The sequence below is a fragment of the Portunus trituberculatus genome, chromosome 25 (assembly GCF_017591435.1).
Source record: "Portunus trituberculatus isolate SZX2019 chromosome 25, ASM1759143v1, whole genome shotgun sequence".
Classification (NCBI taxonomy): Eukaryota; Metazoa; Arthropoda; class Malacostraca; order Decapoda; family Portunidae; genus Portunus; species Portunus trituberculatus.
This window is the reverse complement of record NC_059279.1, coordinates 14,106,941-14,114,440: the sequence shown is the minus strand read 5'-3', so window position 1 is coordinate 14,114,440 and position 7,500 is coordinate 14,106,941. Positions and strand designations below refer to the sequence as shown.

At 38.6% G+C, this 7,500-nt stretch overlaps 1 protein-coding gene across 9 annotated transcripts in view; it reads left to right on the top strand.

The window, feature by feature from the left end:
- The window catches only part of LOC123508920 (rhodopsin-like), a 56,160-nt gene that overhangs the window by 654 nt on the left and 48,006 nt on the right, over positions 1-7,500 (top strand). The gene's annotated exons all lie outside the window — the stretch shown is intronic.

The following is a 7,500-nucleotide window of genomic DNA, read 5'->3' as shown; positions in this document are numbered from 1 at the left end:
TAATTATAAAGATTTCTTCCGACCACGAGAGAGAAAGATGCAATAATAAAAGACTAGAACCACTATGATGATAATTACTGTATTGAGGACAGTGATGGTGATGATAGTAATAATGACAATAATTATTATAATAATAATAATAATAATAATGATAATAATGATAATAATAATGATAATAATAATATTGATAATAATGATAATAATTATAATAATAATAATAATAATAATATAATAACAATGATAATAATGATAATAATAATACAATCACTTTTCTCGCCACAGTCACGGCGATGAAATGTGCTGTCTTGTACTGAATATTCTCAGGTCATTAATTCATCTTTCATACCTTCATGTTTTGTTTTTTTTTCTTATACACCACAACTAACTTATGAACCATTTTAATGTTTGTGTGTGTGTGTGTGTGTGTGTGTGTGTGTGTGTGTGTGTGTGTAATTCACCACGGTCGTCTGCTGGTCGCCCAGCCAGCCTTTCCCATTACGGAGCGAGCTCAGAGCTCATAAACCGATCTTCGGGTAGGACTGAGACCACAACACACTCCACACACCGGGAAAGCGAGCCCACAACCCCTCGAGTGACATCCCGTACCTATTTACTGCTAGGTGAACAGGGGCTACACATTAAGAGGCTTGCCCATTTGCCTCGCCGCTTTCCGGGAGGTGTTTGTGTGTGTGTGTGTGTATCTGTGTGTGTGTGTGTGTGTGTGTGTGTGTGTGTGTGTATCTGTGTGTGTGTGTGTGTGTGTGTGTGTGTGTGTGTGTGTGTGTGTGTGTGTTGGCTATCTAAAAAGGAGTTATCTGTTCCAGTTAGCGCCACAATTCAGAATTTTCCTGAACTTTCGTAAACAGTGAGGTGACATTTATGTTTTCATCGCATATTTGTCAAGAGGATATAACAGCGATTATTGTAAAATGTAAAGATATGACAATGTATGCTCGTATGTAGCGTGAATTTACTAGAGCATATTGAAGCTATCTGTCCTGTGTCGAGTAATTCTTCTAGCATAGATAATTCTAGTATTGGTTATACAAAAAGATAACAAAATAATGGAATGAAGAGGAAGCCATCAGACCAACACGTGAAACACTTACCAATATTCACCTATCATTGCTATCCGTAAACTGATGTAGTCTTCTCTATTGACTTGACATTAACAACCTGATTACCAATTCTATCCAGTCATGTGAAATAAAAAATAACTTTCTCATTTTCTTTTCAAATATATCTTTAAGTGGGTATTTTTGTTGTTGTTGTTGTTGTCTTATGTTGCTTTTATTACTTTTTCATTTTCTTTTCAAATATATCCTTAAGTGGGGCTTTTTGTTGTTGTTGTTGTTGTTGTTGTTGTTGTCTTATGTTGCCTTTATTGCTTTCTCATTTTCTTTTCAAATATATCCTTAAGTGGGCCTTTTTTTTTTCTTTTTTTATGTTGCCTTTGGCCAGCTTTCCCCTCATACATAAAAAATGAAATGTACTCCCATCCTGGCTAGTAACAAGATGCTTTCGAAATCCTGGCGTGTAAGTCATTCCTTTGGCTTAAACTGTTTCAAAAGGAAGGTTTCAAAACGCATCATTTTGTATAACCCTTACTTCTGTAGCCTTTACTCTTCGGGGATTTGAACCTTCACGCTGCCCTCCATTTAATCCTTTCTTGTCTTTTCTTGTTTTTTTCCTGCCACAGCCACAGCCACTCTTACGTATGGAAAGCTCGAGTCGCTTAGAAATAATCCTTTGTTATACTTCTAATACTCTATGAATAATAAAAATTTTTGTCATATGTAAGCCAGTTTTGTGTCCATAATAGTTAAAAGTCAAAATTTCGACGTTAATAAGCATCAACGACACAACTGAGGAAGCGAGACTTGGCAACCACCACGAGTGAGTGAACTCTGCTATAAAAAGTATATTATTCCAGAAAGTCACAATCTCTTTCTCTCTCTCTCTCTCTCTCTCTCTCTCTCTGACCTTTCCTATCCCCTCTTCGTTGTGTGCTTTCGTCACTGTATAACGAAAGGGGAGGAGGGAGGGGGCCAGGAATGGATGGAATGAGTGTCGGGAGGAAAGGGGAACGTTGCTTGATCTTTTCTCCGTAATAACCTTCCATTTCCGCCACTGTAGGCCATGACGTCATTTCTTTATGGTTGTCAACTTTCCTATAATTCCTTTACGTGTGTGTTTTTTTCTTTCTTTCTTTTTTCTTTCTAACTACTACTTTATTTTGTTTATTTGTTTGTGTTTTATGGTAACTTTTTTTTATTTGATTTTTTCTATAATGTTTCCTTTTAACTTTTCTTCATCTTTTTTCCATTTCATTTTTATTTTCTTATTTGTCCAAGCGTTTTTATTTGTATATGTGTATAAGAGAGAGAGAGAGAGAGAGAGAGAGAGAGAGAGAGAGAGAGAGAGAGAGAGGTGCAATCACTACCAATAATGACCTACAATAAGAAGTAATGGCAGTGCAGGTAAATGGCTCGTTAAGGTAATCAGACACTGACAAACCTTCGTAAACATAATGGCGTTAGCAATACAATTACCTACCTTTCTCTCCTCCTCCTCCTCCTCCTCCTCCTCCTCCTCCTCCTCCTCCTCCTCCTCCTCCTCCTCCTCCTCCTCCTCCTCTTTATCACAATCATCATTAAAGGTATACGTGGGAAAGTAAAGCAGTTGTAACTCTTAATTTTAATAGGTTTGGGTTTTGGTGCTTTGGAATCCAGTGCACCATGTCAACTTTCGTACATTTGCCCGTATTCTGAAGCTCTTTGCTCTTTCATCACGACTATTTCAAAAGGTCACAGAATTGATTAGCCGGATTCTCAAGGTTGTTTCTCCTGTTGACAATGTAAAATCCTGTTGATATTTCACTAGAACCATAAAAACACCCTTTAATTAAAATCCGTGTATCATCATTTATATCAGATTTTCAAGGGTGTTTCTCCTCTTGACAATGTAGAAATCTTGTTAATATTTCACTACAACCATAAAAAAAAAAAAGAATCTTGAAAACCCGAGTATCTTAATTTACGGGACGTCATTTTAAAAGGCCATAAAGATGATCAGCCGGGTTGTCAAGAGCGTTTTTCCTGTTGGTAATGTAGAAATTTTGTTAATGTCTCACTAAAACCATAAAAAAAAAAACATTCTTGAAAACCCGCGTATCATCATTTTCATCGTTTTGAAAGGCAATGAAGACCATCCGGGTTGTCAAGAGTATTTCTCCTGTTGACAATGTAGGAATTCCTTTAATGGCTCACTAGAACCACAAAAACATCCTTGAAAACCCGTATATCTTCACAGAGATGATCAGACGCGTTCTCGAGAGTGTTTTCTCCTGTTGATTATGAAGAAATTTTATGAATCATTGATAAAATTACTATATTATTAACAGGTGAACCATTCTTGAGAACTTGAAACTATTAAAACGTTTTTATATCTTCATCTACGGTACATCGTTTTAAAAGGCCATAGAGATGATTAGCCGGGTTGTCAAGAGTATTTCTCCTGTTGACAACGTAGAAATCTTGTTAATGTCTTACTAGAACCATAAAAACATTCTTGAAAACCCGCGTATCACCATTTACATCGTTTTGAAAAGCCATGAAGACCATCGTTTTAAAAGACCACAGAGATGATTAGCAATTCTCAAGAGTGTTTCTCCTGTTGACAAAGTAGAAATCTTGTTATTGTCTCACTAGAACCTTAAAAACATCTTTGAAAACCCGTGTATCTTCATTAGTGGCTTTGTGAGAGTAGTGGAGATGAGACCAGAAGTGTTTCAAAAGACGGTCCTAATTGAAAGAAGCACGTGGTGTATTGGTGTGTTTGTCATTCTACACGATGTACATTTAGCGTCCATAGCAGGGCTCGGGAAACAGCGGTAAGGAAAAAATTAATCTTTGGGATTGATAGATATACAGTAAACACAGGAATGAAAATGTATAAAGACTTGTACTTTTTTTTCTTTACAATTTTGATTTGTGCCTTTTTTCCTCGTACAGAGAGAGAGAGAGAGAGAGAGAGAGAGAGAGAGAGAGAATTTTTAATCGTTTTACTGAGATATGGAACAATTTCAAAGCGATATAAACAATGAAATCTTTATAAACATCGACAATGAAGTAAAAAAAAAAGTTGGAGAGGGAATTAAAAGAATACATTTAATAATTTCTAGCCAATGCAATGCTTAGAGGTGGAAAGTGTTGAACAAAGAAAAATGATCTCGGGGTGCTAATTAACCCCTTAAGTACTGAGACGCATTTTTTCCTTAATTTTTGGGTATGATTAGACGATTTTATTTGCATTAGGAACAATCTATGGAGGTCAAAAGAATAATGGTCTGAGTCTTTACTATTCTAATCCAAACAAATGTCTCTGAAGCTGTATAAGACCGTCAAATAGTAGCCAGAAAGAATATGAAAACGTGTCCTGGTACTGAAGAGATTAACCCCTTGAGTACTATGACGCGTTTTCCTTTTCATTTTGCTTACTATTTGTTGATTTTATACAGCTTCATAAACTTCTATTGGGGATTAAAATAGTGAAGACTGTGGCCATTATTCTTCTGACCTCCATACACCCTTCCTAATGCAAATAAAATCCCTAATCACACACAAAATTCATGGTAGAAATGTCTCAGTAGTGAAGGAGTTAATGAGAGGAAAACACGTGGCAAATAAAATAGAAAGTGTCGATTTACTATTTTGAGGCACGAAAAATTCAAAACACTGCTTATAAAAAAAAAAAAATGTTTCCAGATCCCTAAGGCTATAACAACCCTCTCAAAATATATAAGTAGTACAAAATAATAAGTTACAACAGTTTCCATTACAGGTGTGGCATTACTGAAGCACATAAATAGTCATGGAGGCAACTGTGGCGTCACTTATCAACTATCCTTATACTATCTGTTCGTTGCAGCGGTGCATGGAAGAGGGGGGTGGAGGGAGTGAAGCTATGAATGGGCTGGTGGGGGGAGGTGGTGAGGGTGGTGGACTGGAGGCATGAGACGGATGATAGGTCTTCGGGATGCATGTGGTGGTGGTGGTGGTGGTGGTGGTGGTGTTGATTCTTGTTTTGTATTTGGCTTCTTGAGGGAATGTTTGCGTATAGGATGTGGAGGAGGGTGTGCTCGAGGTGGAGGGGCGTGTAACATTGGTGCCGAGGTGTGGAAAGTGGTGTCTAGTGGTTTTGTGTGTGGCTTTTTGTGGAGGGAGTGTTTACGTAATGGCTTGGATGGAGGAGGATGGTAATGGCTGGGTATATGGAAAGGTTTATCAGGTGGCGTCATTTTAACACTCATTTGTTTGTGTTTACCTTTTAAATTTTCGTTTTCTTCCTCATCAGAATCTTCATCAATTTTCTTTGACGGGATGTACTTTTGCGGGGTGACCATTCTATTTGTGTCCTGGCGGTACAGTGATGGAGGTGTATATGAAGATCTGTCTGTGTTGAACGTCGCCATTACTCTCTTGATCTTCTGTATGTACTCCTTCATGTCCTTATGCTGAGCGCTCTTGCTGTGAATTACCTTGTACCCATTCTTTTTCTCTTCACTCATCTCCATTTTCTCTTCCTTCGATTCGCCTGAGTATATTTCATCACTCTTTTCTTTCGATTCATATTCCTCATCCATTCTCTCCGTCATGTGTTCGTTTGACTCTTCACTCGACTCGTATCTATCCATTTTATCAATTTTCTGTTGATTCTCCCCGCTACGTTCATCACTTGCTTCCATTTCATAAGATTTATCAGCCTCCTTTGATTCCTCTTCGTATTTCATCATGGGTCTCTTCGTTTTGTCGCCTGAGTACTTCTTACCCTCCATTCTTACCTGAGAAGGCGATTTGGGTTTGTAGTTCTTCATATTCGTGCTAGTATCGTGTTCCTCTGACGATTCCACTTTGTAATCCACCTGCTTTTCCTCGCTTGAGTCATGTGGAAGGTAGATGGGTGTCTTGTACATGTAGGGGTGGCGGTGGTCGTCATATGGCATAGGTGGTGGCGGGTCGTAGTAATAGAAGTCGTAAGGATGATGAGGGTCGTAAACATTTAGGTCGTCGTAGTCATCATAGTGTCTTAGCGGGTCGTAAAGATGACGGTGACGCGGTAGATTGTCCCAGAGGTCGTGAGGGTAGTAAGGAGTCGTAACTATCTCCTCCGGTAATCCTTTTGGAGGAGTGTAACCAGTCCTTAGAGAATCCTTCATCTTATTGAAGACTCCAAGCAAGTGATTCAAACCCACGTCACTTTTGCCTTTCCAGTCGTATCCCTTTACTCCTCCGCCTTCGTCGCCGCCTCCTTCAGCAGACACGTAGGTGATGACAGGGTGGTAGCCGTCGTCGTCAGCCGTGTAGGTGACTCTCTGGATGCGCCCGTCAGGAAGCTTCACAGCGTAGAAGCCTTGGGTGGACACTCCGTCGCTCTTCTCGTCTCTACTATGCATCCATGAGGCGTGAGAGTCCACCACCTTGTACTCGAACTGGTAGCCTCGAGGACCCTGTAAAAAAAGGAAGTGGAGGAGGAGTAAGTGGTGGTGATGGTGGTGGTGGTGGTGGAAGAAGAATGAGAATGGAGGAGAATGAGAAGGATGATTAATGAGAAGATACGAAGAAAAATAAACGCAAATAAAACAAATAAAGAAATAATTAGATGAAAGAAAAAAACGGAAAAAGAAAGGAGGACATTCGAAAGAGATAAGAAAACGAAAAAAATCAAGAATAAAAAGGAAGCAAATAAGAGAATCAAGAAATAAACGAAGGAGTAAGAAGAATAAGGAGCAAACAAATAAAGAAGCAGAAACAACAGATATAAATAATAGAAAGTAATGTAAGAAGAGGAGGAGTGGCAGTTAGAATCACTCAATACAAATACGTACTTTTAAGGTTTCATGCTTCCTTTAACCTTTACCTTCCTTTTAGCCACCTCACCTTTTCCCACACCCCTTTCCATTCTTGTATGCTCCTCAAAACCTCCACTTTTATTTACCCTTTCCTCAGTTCTTTACTTCATCCTTTCTTTCCTATTCCTTCTACTTACTGTTTCTTCCTATATCTTTTTCGTTTTTTTTTTTTATGTCCTTTGTCTCCTCTCCTGTATCCTTTCCCCTCCTGTACTTTTCCATTTTCTCCAATTTCTTTTATTATTCTCGTCTCTTTCTACCTTTCTCCATTCTTTTTCATACCTTTTGTACTTTTTTTCCCCTCATATCCCTGTCTGCTTCTTGATGGACCTTACCGAGTTTATGTGTGGACGGATTTTCTTTCCCGTTTTCTCCTCAATTATTCCCCGTCTCTTTTTCCCTTCTCTTATTTGTTCTCCGTACCTTTTGCACTTTTTATCCTTCATATCTCTGCCTGCGCCTTGATGAACGTTACTGAGTTTCTCTAGATGGATTCTCTCTTCCTTTCTATTTTTTTATTATTCTCCTTTCTCTTTTTCCCTTTCTCTCTTTTTCCATACCTTTGCACTTCTCTACCCTTCATATCTCTG